General features: G+C 51.4%; 1 protein-coding gene across 1 annotated transcript in view; it reads left to right on the top strand.

Moving 5' to 3' along the window:
- The first annotated feature begins 13907 nt into the window (after positions 1 to 13907).
- LOC136579924 (uncharacterized) overlaps positions 13908 to 19336 on the top strand; it is a 91365-nt gene continuing 85936 nt past the window's right edge. Inside the window, exon 1 of the mRNA XM_066580019.1 lies at positions 13908 to 13973. The gene's annotated coding sequence lies outside the window, so the exon portion shown is untranslated. The remainder of the gene's footprint in view (positions 13974 to 19336) is intronic.

The following is a 19336-nucleotide window of genomic DNA, read 5'->3' as shown; positions in this document are numbered from 1 at the left end:
TATTCCTGAGCTCTGCAGTGATTGGCATTACAGAATCATGCCTGTATATAATGCAGCGCCGCCTGAGGGCCGTAGATCTCCAGCATCCCATACTGACAGTCGGCCTTGTCCCTCGTGTACATGAATTTCTCCAGACTCCCCGAATCTCTAGATGATATTATGGACTGTAGATCGGGGGATATTCAAAGTCTTCACAATTTTACGTTGAGGAACCTTTTTCTGAAATTGTTCTACAGTTTTTCGATGCAGTTTTCCACAGATCGATGAACCTCCGACCATCTTTACTTCTAAGAGACTCGGCCTCTCTAACAGCTCTATTTATACATAGTCATGTAGTAGAAAATTGACCTCCAGCTGGTTTTCATTAGTATCACTTACTTTTCCAGCCTTTTGTTACTCCTGTCCCACCTTTTGTGAGATGTGTTGCTGCCATCAATTTATAAATGAGTTCATTTTTAACAATGAAATGGAAACGTGTCTCCCTTCCACCTCCGATACATTCTATGTTCTACTGGGAATAAAATATGACTAGATGAGATTTCCAAGCCATTGTGTTTTTTTTTTCTTTACATCTATTTACATTTTATACAACGTCCCAACTTTTTTGAAATTGGGGTTGTATAACAGACCTCGAGAAGTTTACACACAATACTTTACAGTGCAGGCGTTCCCTACAGTCTCCGGACCATTATCTACAGGGCTTACTCGTTTTACAGGATCCTTTTTATAGTTGAGACTGAAGTAATGTTTCACTAGATTATCACAGTAGAACACTAATTAGCCCATGAATTATTCATGAAGCTGCTTTCTGAGTCCGGCTCTGGGGACTTTTCCTTTGCTGTCCTTCATTATATTATTCAAAAACATCCATAGACACCAACGTGCCTCGGACTTTCAGAGCAATTATAAAGGGAGATTTTGTAACAGCGATGGAAGTCGGACACTCATCCTGTTTGACCTGTAAGTAGCCAGAGATGAAGTCCTGGAAGCAACCCTCATATTCTACTCTTTTGAATAGTTTGGAGAGGCAATCCAAACAAAAAGAACAGTTGGCTAAAATGTTTTTGCTCCTTGGGAGCTTCAGAGGTCCTCACTTTGGGGTTGTCCTTCAGTAATACGGCTAAGCATCCATCACTACAGATGCCGCAGCAGAAGTGTCTATGGGACACTGATCATAGAATCATAGACTGGTAGACTTGGAAGGGACCTCCGGGGTCATCGGGTCCAACCCCAAATCATTGGGTCATCCCCAACAAAAATATCGCAGACAGATGTCTGTCCAGCCTCTGAAGACTTCCATTGAAGGAGAGCTCCCCACCTCCCGTGGTAACCTGTTCCACTCATTGATCCCCCTCACTGTGTAATATCTAATCTGTGTCTCCTCCCTTTCAGTTTCATCCCATTGCTTCTAGTCTTTCCTTGTGCAGATGAGAATAGGGCTGATCCCTCTGCACTGTGACAGCCCTTCAGATATTTGTAGACAGCTATTAAGTCTCCCCTCAGCCTTCTCTTCTGCTAAACATTCCCAGATCCTTTAACCGTTCCTCATAGGACATGATTTGCAGACCACTCACCACCTTGGTAACTCTTCTCTGTACTTGCTCCAGTTTGTCTGTCTTTTTTAAAGTGGGGTGCCCAGAACTGGACCCAGTATTCCAGATGAGGTCTGACTAAGGAAGAGTAGAGGGGATAATGACCTCACGGGATCTAGACTCTATGCTTCTCTTAATACATCCCAGAATTGTGTTTGCCTTTTTGGCTGCTGCATCACATTGTTGACTCATGTTCAGTCTGTGATCTATTAGTATACCCAAGTCTTTTTCACATGTGCTGCTGCTTAGCCCAATTCCTCCCATTCTGTATGCGCTTTCTTCATTCTTCTTGCCCAGATGTAGGACTTTGCATTTCTCCTTGTTAAATACCATTCTGTTAGTCGCTGACCACTGTGCAAGCTTGTCTACATCTTTTTGAATACTCCCTTTCTCTTCCCTAGTGTTAGCTATCCCTCCTAGCTTTCAGATCAAAGGGAATTGATGGGAAACTGATACTGAGGGTATTTCACAGTTTGGGACTTGACCGTATTTTTGCTGATAGAGGTTATTTTGCTCTCCGGCACCCGAGGACCTCATGGTACAAGTTATCTTTAGCCCCTGACAACAGACATCAGCTGGTAAGGGCCAAGGCACAAACCTAATATCATGCAAGTACAACGAGGGGACCTGACAACATGCAAGACGAGCCACTAACAGAGAAATACTCTCAGTCTTGAGGAGGACGTCAGCAAGTAGGTGCGGTATCTCTGGGTTTCCAAGGTTGATAGATGGATGCAATGGTGCAAAACTACAGTTCTAGGATACTTCTTAAAATCTTCTTGCTCCACAATTCCTGTCCTCTAGGTAGATAGTATTTTCAGGGGTAGCAGTTGGATCTTGGCCCTGCAGCTTGAGGATGCCTATTGGCCTCACCGCCCCATAACAAGACACAGTATTATAAATGGTGCCTGGTAGGAACGAGGTGCACTTACAAAATTTGCATTGAGTCCAAGAGTTTCCATAGAGGCTGTCTGAAGTTCAGACACGTCAAACACAAGTCCTGCGGCCCAAATCCAGCTTGCTGCCTCATTTTATGTGTCCGGCAGGTCGTGCTTCAAACCTAAAAGGTGTTCTACACTCCCCGCCTGCAGCTTTGGTCCGGCAGTGCAGTCTGTGACCACTGACCTCTGACCCCCGGCGTCTGCATGCACCACCCTGTATGCAGCGCAGACATGAGAGGTCACAGACTCAGCAGCGGCTGCTATCGCTGGGCTGCGGCTGCAGGCAGGGTGAATGGAAAGACTGTAGGGATGCTGGTTGGCCAGAGGCCAACAGAGGAGTTACTATTACTACTGGGGCCACTATGGCGGTCACTAGTATTACTGGGACTACCATGAGGGTCACAATTACTACTGGGTCCACTATTAGGGACACTGTTACAACTGGGATTACTTAATACTGCGGCCACTATTACTACTGCAACTACTATGGGAGTCACTATTACTACTAGGGCCATTATGGGAGTCACTATTACTACTAGGGCCATTATGGGAGTCACTATTACTACTAGGGCCATTATGGGAGTCACTATTACTACTAGGGCCACTATGGGAGTCACTATTACTACTAGGGCCATTATGGGAGTCACTATTACTACTAGGGCCATTATGGGAGTCACTATTACTACTGGGGCCACTATTACTACTGGGGCCCCTATGGGGAAGGGACTTATTTGTGTAGCACCAACTTATTCCACAGCGCTTTAAAGTAATCTTGTTTATTCCCCGAGCACGCTACCGCCCTCTGAAGGATGGAAGGCTGAGTCAACCTTGAGCCGGCTACCTGAACCAAGCGGGGATTGAGCTGCAACCTTCAGGTCGTGAGTGAGAGCTTAGGACTGCATTCTGCTGGGGATGTCTGCGGACCCCATCTTGACCCAAGCGGGCTTTATGATGGAACGCTCCATCTGGTTGGGAAATGAATTCTCCATCATTAGTTTTCAGCTTCGGAAAAGAGCGCAAAAGATGTTCAGCCGCAATGTTTATGCCGACGGGAGGACTGATGGTATCCACTATGGAGATCGCGGCGCCGCTAGCGGACATCATCCCCACCATCACATCAGAAGTCCGCAGGTCTACAGAACGGGACTTCTATTGGGTCACTTCTCCCCCCGCAGTAACGTCACTCTGAATGCAGCGCTGGTCACATAAGCACTAGAGATGAGCGAACACCAAAATGTTCGGGTGTTCGTTATTCGTAACGAACTTCCCGTGATGCTCGAGGGTTCGTTTCGAACAACGAACCCCATTGAAGTCAATGGGCGACCGGAACATTTTTGTATTTCGCCGATGCTCGCTAAGGTTTTCATGTGTGAAAATCTGGGCAATTCAGGAAAGTGATGGGAATGACACAGTGACGGATAGGGCAGGCGAGGGGCTACATGTTGGGCTGCATCCTAAGTTCACAGGTCCCACTATTAAGCCACAATAGCGGCAAGAGTGGGCCCCCCCCCCCTCCCAACAACTTTTACTTCTGAAAAGCCCTCATTAGCATGGCATACCTTTGCTAAGCACCACACTACCTCCAACAAAGCACAATCACTGCCTGCATGACACTCCACTGACACTTCTCCTGAGTTACATGCTGCCCAACCGCACCCCCTCCCCCCCACAGCGCACACCAAACTGTCCCTGCGCAGCCTTCAGCTGCCCTCATGCCACACCACCCTCACGTCTATTTAGAAGTGCGTCTGCCACGACGAGGGACCGCAGGCACACACTGCACAGGGTTGGCACGGCTAGGTAGCGACCCTCTTTAATAGGGGCGGGGCGATAGCCCACAATGCTGTACAGAAGCAATGAGAAATACAATCCTGTGCCACCGCCATCAGGAGCTGCACACGTGGGCATAGCAATGGGGAACCTATGTGCCACACACTATTCATTCTGTCAAGGTGTCTGCATGCCCCAGTCAGACTGGTTATATGCACCTTAACAGTAACCGCGTTGGTGGTAATGTGGTGGTGACTGCGGACCTAGTACCACGGTTGTATTTTGTTGGTTTTCGGAATGCGGCCAGGATTAAGTGGGCCGTGGCGGGGGGATGGTGTGGGGGCTCTCGTTGTGTCGGTAAAGGTGAAATTCTTGGACTGCCACCAGACGAAGCAATGCAAAGACATTTGCCAAGAATGTTTTCCCTGTTGGAGGAGGAGGGGGATGTTTTTGAGGCACTACGTGTCCTCTCCACGTGTCCGTGGTTATATGCACCTTAACAGTAACCGCGTTGGTGGTAATGTGGTGGTGACTGCGGACCTAGTACCACGGTTGTATTTTGTTGGTTTTCGGAATGTGGCCAGGATTAAGTGGGCCGTGGTGGGGGGATGGTGGGGGGGCTCTCTAGTAGTGTCGGTAAAGGTGAAATTCTTGGACTGCCGCCAGACGAACCAATGCAAAGGCATTTGCCAACAATGTTTTCCCTGTTGGAGGAGGAGGGGGATGTTTTTGAGGCACTACGTGTCCTCTCCACGTGTCCGTGGTTATATGCACCTTAACAGTAACCGCGTTGGTGGTAATGTGGTGGTGACTGCGGACCTAGTACCACGGTTGTATTTTGTTGGTTTTCGGAATGTGGCCAGGATTAAGTGGGCCGTGGCGGGGGGATGGTGGGGGGGCTCTCTAGTAGTGTCGGTAAAGGTGAAATTCTTGGACTGCCGCCAGACGAACCAATGCAAAGGCATTTGCCAACAATGTTTTCCCTGTTGGAGGAGGAGGGGGATGTTTTTGAGGCACTACGTGTCCTCTCCACGTGTCCGTTCCATGTAAGCAATAGTAGCACTCAAGACAGGCCCCAGTAACAATTCTGAAGCAGCAGTATAGCGGGAGCGCAGTCTTCGTTCCATGTAAGCAATAGTAGCACTCAAGACAGGCCCCAGTAACAATTCTGAAGCAGCAGTATAGCGGGAGCGCAGTCTTCGTTCCATGTAAGCAATAGTAGCACTCAAGACAGGCCCCAGTAACAATTCTGAAGCAGCAGTATAGCGGGAGCGCAGTCTTCGTTCCATGTAAGCAATAGTAGCACTCAAGACAGGCCCCAGTAACAATTCTGAAGCAGCAGTATAGCGGGAGCGCAGTCTTCGTTCCATGTAAGCAATAGTAGCACTCAAGACAGGCCCCAGTAACAATTCTGAAGCAGCAGTATAGCGGGAGCGCAGTCTTCGTTCCATTTCAGTAGCCTTAGTATAGCCAAGGCACAAGTGACATTTATGTAGCTAAACTGTAGGCCAACCCCACACACCTTTCTGTACCATGAGTGCAGGCGAAGAACATAGAAATTACTATGATTACACTGTAGGTGAGGGCCCCAAAAAATTGGTGTACCAACAGTACTAATGTACCTCAGTAAAAATTGGCCATGCCCAATCAAGATGGCAGGTGAATCGCTTTGGTTAATGTGGCTTAAGTGGTAACTAGGCCTGGAGGCAGCCCAGTGTAACGAAAAATTGGTTCAAGTTAAAGTTCCAACGCTTTTAAGCTAATTGAAACTTAGAAAAATTGTTCAGAAAAATTATTTGAGTGAGCCTTGTGGCCCTAAGAAAAATTGCCCGTTCAGCGTGATTACGTGAGGTTTCAGGAGGAGGAGCAGGAGGAGGAGGAGGAGGAATATTAGACACAGATTGATGAAGCAGAAATGTCCCCGTTTTGGATGGTGAGAGAGAACGTAGCTTCCATCCGCGGGTGCAGCCTACGTATTGCTTACGTATCGCTGCTGTCCGCTGGTGGAGAACAGAAGTCTGGGGAAATCCAGCCTTTGTTCATCTTGATGAGTGTTAGCCTGTCGGCACTGTCGGTTGACAAGCGGCTACGCTTATCGGTGATGATTCCCCCAGCCGCACTAAACACCCTCTCCGACAAGACGCTAGCCGCAGGACAAGCAAGCACCTCAAGGGCATACAGGGCTAGTTCAGGCCACGTGTCCAGCTTCGACACCCAGTAGTTGTAGGGGGCAGAGGCGTCACCAAGGATGGTCGTGCGATCCGCTACGTACTCCCTCACCATCCTTTTGCAGTGCTCCCGCCGACTCAGCCGTGACTGGGGAGCGGTGACACAGTCTTGGTGGGGAGCCATAAAGCTGGCCAGGCCCTTAAAGACTGTTGCACTGCCTGGGATGTACATGCTGCTCGATCTACGCACATCCCCTGCAACATGGCCCTCGGAACTGCGCCTTCTGCCACTAGCGCTGTCGGCTGGGAATTTTACCATCAGCTTGTCCGCAAGGGTCCTGTGGTATAGCAACACTCTCGAACCCCTTTCCTCTTCGGGAATCAGAGTGGGCAGGTTCTCCTTATACCGTGGATCGAGCAGTGTGTACACCCAGTAATCCGTAGTGGCCAGAATGCGTGCAACGCGAGGGTCACGAGAAAGGCATCCTAACATGAAGTCAGCCATGTGTGCCAGGGTACCTGTACGCAACACATGGCTGTCTTCACTAGGAAGATCACTTTCAGGATCCTCCTCCTCCTCCTCCTCCTCCTCAGGCCATACACGCTGAAAGGATGACAGGCAATCAGCCGGTGTACCGTCAGCAGCGGGCCAAGCTGTCTCTTCCCCCTCCTCCTCATCCTCCTCATGCTCCTCCTCCTCCTCCTGTACGCGCTGAGAAATAGACAGGAGGGTGCCCTGACTATCCAGCGGCATACTGTCTTCCCCCGCCCCCGTTTCCGAGCGCAAAGCAGCTGCCTTTATGGTTTGCAGGGAATTTCTCAAGATGCATAGCAGAGGAATGGTGACGCTAATGATTGTAGCATCGCCGCTCACCACCTGGGTAGACTCCTCAAAATTACCAAGGACATGGCAGATGTCTGCCAACCAGGCCCACTCTTCTGAAAGGAATTGAGGAGGCTGACTCCCACTGCGCCGCCCATGTTGGAGTTGGTATTCGACTATAGCTCTACGCTGTTCATAGAGCCTGGCCAACATGTGGAGCGTAGAGTTCCACCGTGTGGGCACGTCGCACAGCAGTCGGTGCACTGGCAGCTTAAAGTGATGTTGCAGGGTGCGCAGGGTGGCAGCGTCCGTGTGGGACTTGCGGAAATGTGCGCAGAGCCGGCGCGCCTTTACGAGCAGGTCTGACAAGCGTGGGTAGCTTTTCAGAAAGCGCTGAACCACCAAATTAAATACGTGGGCCAGGCATGGCACGTGCGTGAGGCTGCCGAGCTGCAGAGCCGCCACCAGGTTACGGCCGTTGTCACACACGACCATGCCCGGTTGGAGGCTCAGCGGCGCAAGCCAGCGGTCGGTCTGCTGTGTCAGACCCTGCAGCAGTTCGTGGGCCGTGTGCCTCTTATCGCCTAAGCTGAGTAGTTTCAGCACGGCCTGCTGACGCTTGCCCACCGCTGTGCTGCCACACCGCGCGACACCGACTGCTGGCGACATGCTGCTGCTAACACATCTTGATTGTGAGACAGAGGAGGAGGAGGAGGAGGAGGGTGCTTTAGTGGAGGAAGCATAGACCTCCGCAGATACCAGCACCGAGCTGGGGCCCGCAATTCTGGGGGTGGGTAGGACGTGAGCGGTCCCAGGCTCTGACTCTGTCCCAGCCTCCACTAAATTCACCCAATGTGCCGTCAGGGAGATGTAGTGGCCCTGCCCGCCTGTGCTTGTCCACGTGTCCGTAGTTAAGTGGACCGTGGCAGTAACCGCGTTGGTGAGGGCGCGCACAATGTTGCGGGAGACGTGGTCGTGCAGGGCTGGGACGGCACATCGGGAAAAGTAGTGGCGACTGGGAACTGAGTAGCGCGGGGCCGCCGCCTCCATGATACTTTTGAAGGACTCAGTTTCCACAACCCTATACGGCAGCATCTCAAGGCTGATGAATTTTGCGATGCGGACGGTTAACGTTTGAGCGTGCGGGTGCGTGGCGGCGTACTTGCGCTTGCGCTCGAACACTTGCGCAAGCGACGGCTGAACGGTGCGCTGAACTACACTGCTGGATGGGGCCGAGGACAGCGGAGATGAGGGTGTGGGTGCAGGCCATGAGGCGGTAGTGCCTGTGTCCTGAGAGGGGGGTTGCATCTCAGTGGCAGGTTGGGGCACAGGGGGAGAGGCAGGGGTGCAAACCGGAGGCGGTGAACGGCCTTCGTCCCACCTTGTGGGGTGCTTGGCCATCATATGTCTGCGCATGCTGGTGGTGGTGAGGCTGTTGGTGTTGGCTCCCCGGCTGAGCTTTGCGCGACAAAGGTTGCACACCACTGTTCGTCGGTCGTCAGGCGTCTCTGTGAAAAACTGCCAGACCTTAGAGCACCTCGGCCTCCGCAGGGTGGCATGGCGCGAGGGGGCGCTTTGGGAAACACTTGGTGGATTATTCGGTCTGGCCCTGCCTCTACCCCTGGCCACTGCACTGCCTCTTGCAACCTGCCCTGCTGATGCCCTTGACTCCCCCTCTGAAGACCTGTCCTCCTGAGTAAGCGTTGCACACCAGGTGGGGTCAGTCACCTCATCGTCCTGCTGCTCTTCCTCCGAATCCTCTGTGCGCTGCTCCCTGGGACTTACTGCCCTTACTACTACCTCACTGCAAGACAACTGTGTCTGATCGTCATCGTCCTCCTCACCCACAGAAAGTTGTTGAGACAGTTGGCGGAAGTCCCCAGCCTCTTCCCCCGGACCCCGGGAACTTTCGAATGGTTGGGCATCAGTGACGATAAACTCCTCTGGTGGGAGAGGAACCGCTGCTGCCCAATCTAAGCAGGGGCCCGAGAACAGTTCCTGGGAGTGCTCCCGCTCCTGAGCAGGTGTTATTGTAGTGGAGTGAGGAGGCTGGGAGGAAGGAGGAGCAGCAGACAGAGGATTCGGATTGGCAGCAGTGGACGGCGCAGAACTGCGGGTAGACGATAGGTTGCTCGAAGCACTTTCTGCCATCCAGGACAGGACCTGCTCACACTGCTCATTTTCTAATAACCGTCTCCCGCGTGGACCCATTAATTGGGCGATGAATGTGGGGACGCCAGAAACGTGCCTCTCTCCTAATCGCGCAGCAGTCGGCTGCGACACACCTGGATCAGGAGCTTGGCCTGTGCCCACACCCTGACTTGGCCCTCCGCGTCCTCGGCCACGTCCACGTCCACGTCCTCTAGGCTTACCCCTACCCCTCAGCATGCTGTATTACCAGTGATTAGATTTCCCAGGCAGGAAATAAATTGGCGCAAGACTGCAGGCCAAATATAATTTTTGCCCTTTTTGGAAAACGAAAGGCCCCACTGCCTCTAGTGAATGAATTATCTAAGTTTAATAACTGTGCTGTGTCCCTGCTTATGTGTCACAGAACGTGAGGGTAGCAGAGTTATTAACTGTGGCAGAGCAGGTATTTTTTTTCCCAATTAAGGAAAGCAAATGGCGAACCCAGCAGTAAAGCGTAGCTGGCTGCGTATGATTTAGCAATGTTTTTCACGCAGCTCACACGTCTCCACAGGCGTAAGGACGGACACAGGCTGGACAAATAGATTTGTTTTCAGTTTTTTCCCACCAACAGGCAGCACTGCGTATATTCAATGAACCTGCGAAGTTTAATAACTGCGCTGTGTCCCTGCTTATGTGTCACAGAACGTGAGGGTAGCAGAGTTATTATAACTCTTGGAGAGCAGGTATTTTTTTCCCCAATTAAGGAAAGCAAATGGCGAACCCAGCAGTAAAGCGTAGCTGGCTGCGTATGATTTAGCAATGTTTTTCACGCAGCTCACACGTCTCCACAGGCGTAAGGACGGACACAGGCTGGACAAATAGATTTCTTTTCAGTTTTTTCCCACCAACAGGCAGCACTGCGTATATTCAATGAACCTGCGAAGTTTAATAACTGCGCTGTGTCCCTGCTTATGTGTCACAGAACGTGAGGGTAGCAGAGTTATTATAACTCTTGGAGAGCAGGTATTTTTTTTCCCAATTAAGGAAAGCAAATGGCGAACCCAGCAGTAAAGCGTAGCTGGCTGCGTATGATTTAGCAATGTTTTTCACGCAGCTCACACGTCTACACAGGCGTAAGGACGGACACAGGCTGGACAAATAGATTTGTTTTCAGTTTTTTCCCACCAACAGGCAGCACTGCGTATATTCTATGAATAATAACTGTGTTGTGGCCCTGCCTATACAATTCTTTCCCTGCAGTATCAATGGAGGGTGCAATGCTCTGCAGAGGCGATTTTGAGAAGCCCAAAAAAAATGCAGCACAGCCAACAGCAGCCTGGACAGTACTGCACACGGATAAATATGGCCCTAGAAAGGACCGTTGAGGTTCTTGAAGGCTACACTCACTCCTAACACTCTCCCTGCCTATGCAGCACTTCTGTCCCTAATGCCAGGTGCAACGGTCTGCAGAGGCGATTTTGAGAAAGAAAAAAAAATCCCACTGCTAACAGCAGCCAACACACAGCTATCAGTGGCCCTAATAAGGACCTTTGGGGGGTCTTGAAGCCTACACTAACTACCAATTCTTTCCCTACAGCAGCTCCGGTATAAACAGCACTGTCCCTCATCTAACTCACACCGCATCTGAGGCGAGCCGCGGGAGGGGCCGACTTTTATATTAGGCGAACACCTGATCTCGCCAGCCACTCACAGCAGGGGGGTGGTATAGGGCTTAAACGTTGCAGGGGGAAGTTGTAATGCCTTCCCTGTCTTTCAATTGGCCAGAAAAGCGCGCTAACGTCTCAGGGAAGGAAGTGAAAGTAACCAGAACACCGCATGGTGTTCGTCACGAATAACGAACATCCCGAACACCCTAATATTCGCACGAATATCAAGCTCGGACGAACGCGTTCGCTCATCTCTAATAAGCACGCCAACCTGGGATCGGCGGCCCCACCCATTTAACCCTTCAGACCTCACTCCTGGTTGCCCTCTTTAACGCCCATTTTTCTACCAGTTTCAGTGTTTTCCTGGTTTTCAGCCGCGTTCGTCTCGCAGCGACATCATTTATTGGCGTCGAGTCAGAAAACAACTTCACCCGGTTCGTAGTTTATAAGCCGGAGTTTATAGCCTCGTATAAGGTTGTCATGCTGTACTTATATGGGTCACGGGTTTTACAATGTAACCAAAGACTCCCATAGAAGTCAGCGAGGACGCGCGAATACACACATAGTACACCAGGAGATGCGTGGAACTATGCAGGAAAAGAACCCCGCTGGAACGCATTGCGCTAATTAGACATTTAAATTGGCGCGTCTTTGTTTGCCACAAAAAGTGCAGTAAGATCCGCCGATGCACATGCAAAAAAGTTGCGCTCAGTCATATACAAATGCGCATCCGCTCGAGTGAGGCGGCCTGATTGACCTAATTAAGATGTAACTGCTTTTAAGGAAGGTAGCCGCTCTGCAGTTATTAACTCCTTGATGGCGCAGCGGGACAGAATTGCGCAATTTCAAAAACTGCAGTAATTCACTTCAGCGATTCTATACACCGGGGAGTCACTTTATTATGGCTCCTCTAACGTTCGCCATCGGCAACGTGTAGCGTGTGGGGGGCTCGGTGGGCATATAAGGGGTGCGACGGGTGCTGCTCACATAGAGGACTTGTTGTCGTCGGGGTAAAAGGGGGGATTTAGCCGAGTTTGGATGATTATTGGCCTTCGGACCACGGATGGCGGTATTCCTAAAGCAGCGCAATTTGTGAACTGTTCGCGGGCTCCTGTGGTGAAAGCGTATCGTGAGCGGACAAACGGCACCATTGGGAATAAACGGCGTGGAAGCTGCGGAGCGCCACTGAGGTGAGAGGTGAACGCCGGCCGTGGAGGTCCGCGGGGGCTGACCGATACGCTACAGTGGAGCAGGTCACCGTGACAATGAACCGGGGGGCTACCAGACGTATCTAGTACAACAGTTCAGAGAACCCAACTGCGTACGGGGGTCCGAAGCCGACGGATGGTCACTGCTAACAAAGGGGCTTCGGAAGAAAAGCTTCAGTCCGCTCGGCAGTATCGGCATTGGACCTGATTGGTAAAGGGTGGTCCTCTCCAATGAGCTCCATTTTCTACGGCAAACGCCCCACGACCATCACTGGAAGAACTCCAGCCGGTGCCGGCGGCATCATGGGATTATCCTTGCGGTGATCTTCGGGCTGCTCAGCCATGTGGAAGGCTCTCTGGTTACCCATCACCCATACATGCCGTCCGTCCTTCCCAGCACCTTCCAGCATGACAATGTGACGGGTCACCGGCTAGAAATGTCCAGCAGCGGCTGGGAGAGCCCAACCGAGACCCCCAAGAAGTCCCCATACTTGGACACAATTGACCATCTGTGGGACCTTGATGGTTGTGTTTGCTGTATGGACCCTCCAGCAACTGTAGGATGCACTGCGGTCATCATGGCCCCAGATGCCGGAGACCACCCACAAGCCTGTCTGCGGTCTGTGCGGCACACTGCGGTTGCTCTGGGTATAGCGGGCGGTTGTAATAATGTGACGCCACCCTGTGGTTGTTACTGATAGCGATGTCTGTGTAATATGTTCTTGTCTTCCATGCTGCCCGGTATCTGTGTGGTTGCAGGGCTATCCCAGAGCAGCCCGGTAACGAGCCGGCTCGCCCTCAAAGACCCCGGCGGAGAAGGGCACAGAGAACAGAGGCTTCTGGGAGATTGCGAGTCGTGGACTACAAGGGATGGAAATCATTCTATACATTACAGGAGGGCGGCCATGATGGGGGGGGGGGGGGGATATACGGTATACCTGAAAGGTGTACATAAACTTCAGGAGGGAGGGAACACTCCAACAAGGGGGTACAATCCGGGGTTAGTTGGGGGGGAAATCAAAGTCAACATTAAATGAATTCATACCGGGGATACGAAAAAATGCAAAGAATATAAATCCAGACTGGACGGAGCGCGGGCTCTTCTTGGTGCCGTCAGTTTTTGGGTAGTTGGTATGTCTGTGGCTAACTGAGTAGCTTCCTATTCCTGATACAGAGCTCCAAACCCTGTGCAGAGGGATATAGCAATCTGATAACATTCTGTGTGCCTGCTTTCACCACTAGGGGGAGCTCAGGAGCTTACTGTGTACTGACTATACAATGAACACAAGCTCCCTCTAGTGGTGGAAGACTTTATCTTATCATGTAACTATGCATCACACAGCGGAGCTCTGACTAATATACGGCATGTTAGGAACTACTCATTGCACAATTTTGGATGTGTTTAGATTAAAAGAAGCTAAATCCTGCTAAAGGGTGGCTGTTCCTTTAAGGCTGCTCATTAGGGCGCAGGTACAGGCAGCGTGGAGACCGTCTCACGCTGTCACCCTGCAGACCTGTGTGTACAGTGTGGGAGGGGGACATGTAGGCGTGATAGAGCCGGCATCACATATATAGGAGCCCCAGGCCGATGACTGCACTTCCTGCACTATTAGTGAATAGTCAGGCTTGGCTGACTGAGCGGTGACAGCGCCGACCCAGAGAGGCGACCTACAGGTAAGAGACACTTACCTGCTTATCAGACGCTCAGGGTTCACTAAATCCTTGTGGAATGAAAGGATGGCAGCCTTCTAATCCACTTCAATTCATCAGCATTTCAGGATCTCTGCTTGCTTTTAGTGAGTTTTCTTGTTTACATGCCCTCCTGATATTGCTTGCTCACACTGCTGAGGATTTGCTACAATGTATCAGTGCAGCACTTATGACTGTTACAATGTATCGGTGCAGACTGACTGCACCGATACATTGTAACAAAATGCAGCGGGATGAGCAGGACTAATCCTTTCCATAGAGGATTTCAGAGTCATGCCCGCGGCCGTATGCGTAAAACACGGAGAGTCCCCCAGCCATACGTGCCGCCGGCAGAGACCGCGGATGGCTGCTATGACTGCGTATGACTGCTATGACCGCGTATGACTGCTATGACCGCGTATGGCTGCTATGGCTGCGTATGGCTGCTGTGACCGCGGATGGCTGCTGTGACCGCGTATGGCTGCTGTGACCGCGGATCGCACGGACCGGCGTAGTGTTTTTTTCCTCTTCTTATATTCCAGGCGCGGTTTCAGAGCGGCGCAGCGTATGAAGACGTCGCACATATATAATGTATAGCGTGCGGACAGCATACGCTGCCTATACGAGGGCACAGGGCTCGCACCGCGCAGTGCCCCTTGTCATTGCCTCCATCACCCGTAACGCCCGGTGATGGCGCGGCGTGGACCGGAGCCTCCAGGGCGGCTGCGATAGATTTGTGCTGCGGCTGTATACAGCGCACAGAGGATTGTCTGTAGTGACTGGTGCAACTGTAGCAAACCCTCAGCCAGGAGAAGTAGGAGGTGGGTGCAGGCTGGGATGCCAAGAATATTCCCACTCATTAACCCCCTCCCACCCAGGACGTAAATGTACATCCTGGCGTGCGTACGTCCTATGGATGGCGATGGCTGGGATTGGTAAGAACACTGATCCCCGCTGCTAAAACCTCGCATGCAGTGATCAAGGGTATTCACAGAGGGGCAGGCGCTCCCTCTGTGACATCATCTGGTCTCCACCATGTAATCGCAGAGAACGATGGGTTGCCATGGCAACCAGACAATGGCTTCCGAGTCTGCTATTGTCTGCTATTGCCTATGATAAGTGACAATGCATTGCAGTGCTCATGTACTGCAGTGTATTATCGGGGTGAGCAGAGCATCACATGTTCAAGTTCCCTACAGGGGCATAAAAAATGTTTAAAAAAACACGTAAAAAAACAAACTTTACTGCACTTTCTCCTCTCCAAAGTGCTTCTTTTTTTTGCCTCCGAAAAAACACCCTGAGGGCTCATTCACACGAGCGCAGCGATTGTCTGTCAGCTGTGTCATGGCCACAGCGCCACCAAAAATTGCGTTCAGATGGCCCGAGTCCGGCGCATATACGCTGAGCCCGGATTGCCGTTGGGTGGGGGAGACGGTTTAGCTCTGCTAAACTGCCTTTCCCCTTTCGGCACCCTCGCTGGCTCTCACCAAGGGAAAGGGGCAGCATGGGGCAGAGCTAGTGTGCATTGCTGGGGGGGCGGGACAGAGTGGGAGCTTAGCAACTAGCTCCCGCCCCCTCTCATTGCAAACAGCCGGCAAGGGGAGGAGAGAAGGACAGAAGGGGGTGGGATCTTAGCAATCACGCTAATAAACTCCCTCCCACCTCCCTTCTCCGGCAGCTACTTTAGGCTCCCATAGGAGTCTATGGGAGCCGCCGCCGTATTCCGGCCTGGATGATAGTTCCTGAACTATCTTTCCTGACCGAGGTAAAAGCGCCTGCCTGAAATGCACTCGTATGCGTTATCTTGGCCGGCCGGGCGCTTTTACGCCGTGGAAATACACCCATCTGTAAACCAATGCATCAGATGGGCAGCGTGCAAGCGCGGGTGATATACGCTCGTGTCAATGGAGGCTAAAGGTGATCAATAAAACACATGTACCAATATGGTACCCATAAAAACTACAGCCCGTCGTGCAAGAAATAAGCCCTGACAGAGCTCCGCCCACGGAAACAGGAAAGTACGGGGCTATGAAAAAAAAATTCTAACAAAAGTCGAAAAACCTAAAAAAAAAAATATATATATGATTTTGGTATTGTCATAACTGCACCGACCCGCAGAACAATGTGTCATCTCATGTACGCTGCGTGATAAATGCTGGAAAAACGGCAGAATTAAGGTGTTTTCTCCAAAAAAATGTAAATAAAAGTTCTACAATAGGTTACATGTATCCAAAAATGTTACCAATATAAACTACAGCTCGCCGCGCAAAACGCAGCCCTCGCTGTCCGCGGCGCAGAAAACGAAACACGTTCTGGTTTTTGAAAAGTAGAGACTAAAATCTGCCCAAATTGTCACGTCCTTAGGACCAAGGTGGGCGGCGTCACTAAGGGGTTAACAGCGAGCAGAGATGGAAGTACATTAGGAGGTTTTAGAGCGTTCATGACTGTAACACAGAGTGATATGAGGACGGCCACCAGGGGGCTCCCCTGAGTATGAGGAGTAACTACATATTGTATAGTGTCACGCGTCGGCCACCGGGGGTGCTGTGACGCCAACATGCTGACTGCAGTCACTCCCATGAGTCAGTGACTCCGATGGGAGTTACAGTCTCATTTCCCTGTAGGTCACAGGTAGGTAGTTCCCAAGGTCCCCTTAATATGCCAAATTCGGGAAAGCTAGATGCCAACCTCTGCTGCACCCATCATGGCAGCCGTATTTCTCTGCTTTCCCAGAAATAGACTGAACTGGGACTGTTCAAGAACTTGACAGAAGAGGGCGACTCGGGACTCGATATATGGGGGGGGCACAACTCAAATGCCCCCGCCAGCAGATTCACCCAATCCAGTTCATGCAGACGCTGCCAGGATCTTCTCTGGGTGCCGATTTGTCCTTTTTTCTGGTCTGTATTGCCCGTGTGAAGACCCGGCAGTCGGCCGCCATCGCTGACAACATTCGGCAATGCACCTGCTATGTGCACTCAGTCCCGCTTGGTCGGCCATGCGTACCGTCATTGACTTATTCTATAGACCGCAGAACACGACCTCACGAGTCAAACGAGGAATGACACAAAGCGAGAAACCGGGGGAATCCATGTTTGAAGAATTTAGAAAAACAAGCAGACTGCAGTACTGCCGGTGGCCAGAACCCCCAGCAAACTCTGACCTTACATAATATATCATCATGTTGTCCAGGATTAGAAAACAGGGTCTCCTTGGTTTCCAGAAATAGTGCCACCCTTGTGCAAAGGTCATGTCTGGTACTGCAGCCTCACCTCATTCACTTGGATGGGGATAAGCTGCAGTCCCAGACAAAGCCATGGACAAGGAACAATGCACTCATGTTCTAGTCATGAACAGTCCCTTAAAAACAACTGTTAATGAAGCCCGCAGTCTATACATGTGGTTATGGGGGTCTTTTGGTCAGTGGGATTCCCTTGAACAGTTGATGAGGGTAAGGCCTTGGCAGGGGCAGTAGCTGGGGCCGGAGCCCACCGTTCCTCTTGTACGTAGGGTCCTCGCACCTTTGTTGTTAAATATGATCAAAGAGTCTCACGGATCTTACGAAGTGACAATCAGATCACTAGTGGTGCAGGCGGGACAGCTGCCGCAGCTGTACGGTGCGAGGACCCTGTGGACAGCACCCCATATCTCAGCTTCCTCTGATATAAAGGGACGTCACCAGCTAAGCCATCAGTGAGGACTGTAACAGACTGCGGAAACTCTCAGGTGGAAAGACTCTACCTGTCTGTCACCTTGTGTTTCCCCTGCCCTTCCCAGAGCCCCTTTCACCTTCAGACTCCCTGCCCCACAGTGTCCTTGCCACTTTCAGACTTCCTGCCTCTACAAAGCCTCTGCCACCTTCTGTACCTCCCTTTATCAACACTACCCCAATCACCTCCTTCCTCTAAAATATCCCCTACCACTCTCACTTCCTTGTCTCTACCTCCTCTAGATTCCCTGCCACCTTCTGAGTCCCCGCCCCTGCAGAGCCTTTGACACTTTTTGCTACTCCTTTATCAATAGAATCCCAATTATTTTCTTTACCACCTTCTCCTAACATATTCCCTGCAGCCTTCATACTTCCTTATCTCTGCAATCTTCACAGCATTCCTGCCACCTTCTGACTCCCAGCCCCTGCAGAGCCCCTGCCACCTTCTGACTCCCCACCCCTGCAACCTTCTGACTCCCCACCCCTGCAGAGCCCCTGTTACCTTCTGACTCCCTGCCCCTGCAGAGCCCCTGCCACCTTCTGAGTCCCCGCCCCTGCAGAGCCCCTGCCACCTTCTGATTCCCCGCCCCAGCAGAGCCCTGGCCACCTTCTGAGTCCCCGCCCCTGCCTCCTTCTGAGTCTCCACTCCGCAGAGCCTTTGGTTACTTTCTGTTCCCTCACAGCACCTCCACTACCTTCCATCTCACTTTCTGGCCAAGCCCATCTCCTCTTACCCACCCCCTTCAAAGAGGCCCTGTCACTCTCTTACCCCCAACCCTCCACAGGCCCTTATGTCCACCTCATGTCCAACCTCCACCCAACGACTGCCCCTCAGCACTGATAATGGCGGGCCTAGGAGTCCAGAGTCTGTGGCGATATGGGGCACAGGAATAGCAGCTGGCACTCCTGCCCAGCTCACAGATTGGCAGTGCATTTATTTTCCCTGGTAACATTGGCAGAGGATCTACTGAATGATCGGAGGTCTCACTCATGCGGTGGCAGTGTATATGTGCCACCGCAGCCGAGGCTTTCTGGAGGTGGCAGAGTCTCGAGGTCTCAGCATTTCCTGTTGACAGCAGCTGGCAGCCACCACAAAACTACGGTTTCTAGATTTTATGCTTTCGAATTCAACCCAGACTAATAATAGAAAGCGCCGGGTGCCGCGTGCCCAGCGACGTCTCTGCTGCTCGCATGAACCTGCTTACCCCCCAGTCTGCCTGGATCAGTGGTGATGCTGCACAAGTAGGAGAATTAGTCATTCTGGAGTCTGGGAAAGCTGGGTGACCTCCTCTTTGGGACCTGTCATGGCGGCCATATTGGTTGTCACTCAGCTTTGCCATAGACAAATTTAAAAAGTTAAGAGGTCTCTCCTGGGTGGAGCCTAATACTATTCCGCAATGGGAATTCAAGCGTTGGGAGGTAAGCTATTATCACCCGGGAGTTTAGGACCATCACACATTTAGGTTGGCACATTCAAACTGCTAATGTGGTAACAAACTGGGCATTTGCCAGGACTTCCAATTCACGGGGACCCGCAAAGACTGGAAACCCAGGAGCAACATGTAAACTTTCACAGCCCTGGAGCACCTCTGACTACCATTAACCCCTTCCCTACTCAGGCACTGTATGGCGGTATTAT

Source organism: Eleutherodactylus coqui, chromosome 10 (assembly GCF_035609145.1).
Source record: "Eleutherodactylus coqui strain aEleCoq1 chromosome 10, aEleCoq1.hap1, whole genome shotgun sequence".
Classification (NCBI taxonomy): domain Eukaryota; kingdom Metazoa; phylum Chordata; class Amphibia; order Anura; family Eleutherodactylidae; genus Eleutherodactylus; species Eleutherodactylus coqui.
This window is presented reverse-complemented; position numbering and strand designations above follow the sequence as displayed.